Below are 2,287 nucleotides of genomic sequence, written 5' to 3'. Positions count from 1 at the left end.
GCATGGCTGAAATGCGGTCACTCCCCATCTCCACCTCTGACGTGGTACCCTAAGAAGGAGACGGACTGTTGGAAGAACAGACATTTCTCAGCCGTGACGTACAGGTCATGCTCCAACAGTCGACCAAGCACCCTGCGCACCAGGGACACAGGCTTGGCACGTGTAGCGGAGTCTATCAGAATGTCATCAATATACACCACTACACCCTGCCCGTGCAGGTCCCGGAAAATCTCATCAACAAAGGCCTGGAAAACTGATGGAGCGTTCATCAACCTGTACAGCATGACGAGGTACTCATAGTGCCCTGAGGTGGTACTAAATGCCGTCTTCCATTCGTCCCCCTCCCGGATACGCACCAGGTTGTAAGCGCTCCTGAGATCCAACTTTGTGAAGAAGCGCGCCCCGTGCATTGACTCGATCACACTGGCGATGAGAGGCAGTGGGTAGCTATACCTCACAGTGATCTGATTGATCCCTCAATAGTCAATACACGGGCGCAGAACCCCATCCTTCTTCTTCACAAAATAGAAACTCGAGGAGGCAGGTGAAGTGGAGGGCCGAATGTATCCCTGCCTCAGGGATTCGGAGACATATGTTTCCATAGCCACCGGGAGTGCGAGTCGAATCCCGCTGGGACCAGGGGAAGGAGGGGTGGACAGTGGGACCTGTTGTAGTGGAGCTGGTGGAGGCGCTGGAAAACCTCTCTACAAATGATCCATAGTCTGCAGCACGTGATCCATGGCAGTGCCCAGACGTTGCAACATGATCGCGTGCTGCTGAACACGCTGGAACAGGGAGGGTGTCTGCTCCTGCTGACTCCATTCTTGGGTGAGTGATTCTGTAACGTCGTCTGTGTGTAGCTGGTGTGATGAGTCAGGCGCAGGACAGCAGATATGAGTAATAAAAACACTTTTACTCAAAAATCAAAATATATACATGTAATATACACGTTCACACAATACGGACCTCAATACAACAAACAATCACTCACAAAAACCATGTGGGGAACAGAGGGTTAATAAATAATGAACAGGTGATTGTGGGATTGAAAACAGGTGTGTGAAACAAAGACAAAACAAATGGAAAATTACATGAAGTTGATTCAAAGAGTCAATATTTGCAGTGCTGACCCTTCTTTTTCAAGACCTCTGCAATCCGCACTGGCATGCTGTCAATTAACTTCTGGGCCACATCCTGACTGATGGCAGCCCATCCTTGCATAATCAATGCTTGGAGTTTGTCAGAATTTGTGGGTTTTTGTTTGTCCACCCGCCTCTTGAGGATTTACCACAAGTTCTATTGATGTTTTGTTCCCTGAGCCACTTAGTTATCACTTTTGCCTTATGGCAAGGGGCTCCATCATGCCGGAAAAGGCATTGTTCGTCACCATTCTTTATTCAAGGCTGTGTTTTTAGGCAAAATTGTGAGTGAGCCCACTCCCTTGGCTGAGAAGCAACCCCACACATGAATGGTCTCAGGATGCTTTACTTTTGGCATGACACAGGACTGATGGTAGTGCTCACCTTGTCTTTTCCGGACAAGCTTTTTTCCGGATGCCCCAAACAATCGGAAAGGGGATTCATCAGAGAAAATGACTTTACCCCAGTCCTCAGCAGTCCAATCCCTGTACCTTTTCAAAATATCAGTCTGTCCCTGATGTTTTTCCTGGAGAGAAGTGGCTTCTTTGCTTCCCTTCTTGACCCCAGGCCATCCTCCAAAAGTCTTTGCCTCACTGTGCGTACAGATGCACTCACACCTGCCTGCTGCCATTCCTGAGCAAGCTCTGTACTGGTGGTGCCCCGATCCTGCAGCTGAATCAACTTTAGGAGACGGTCCTGGCGCTTGCTGAACTTTCTTGGGCGCCCTGAAGCCTTCTTCACCGCTCTCCTTGAAGTTCTTGATGATCCGATAAATGGTTGATTTAGGTGCAATCTTACTGGCAGCAATATCCTTGCCTGTGAAGCCCTTTTTGTGCAAAGCAGTGATGACGGCACGTGTTTCCTTGCATTTAACCATGATTGACAGGGGAAGAACAATGATACCAAGCACCACCCTCCTTTTGAAGCTTCCAGTCTGTTATTCGAACTCAATCAGCATGACAGAGTGATCTCCAGCCTTGTCCTCATCAACACTCACACCTGTGTTAACGAGAGAATCACTGACATGGTGTCAGCTGGTTCTTTTGCGGCAGGGCTGAAATGCAGTGGAAATGTTTTTTGGGGATTCAGTTCATTTGCATGGCAAAGAGGGACTTTGCAATTAATTGCAATTCATCTGATCACTCTTC

Source organism: Salvelinus namaycush, chromosome 16 (assembly GCF_016432855.1).
Source record: "Salvelinus namaycush isolate Seneca chromosome 16, SaNama_1.0, whole genome shotgun sequence".
In the NCBI taxonomy this organism is placed as follows: domain Eukaryota; kingdom Metazoa; phylum Chordata; class Actinopteri; order Salmoniformes; family Salmonidae; genus Salvelinus; species Salvelinus namaycush.
Note: the sequence above shows the minus strand (reverse complement) of the source record.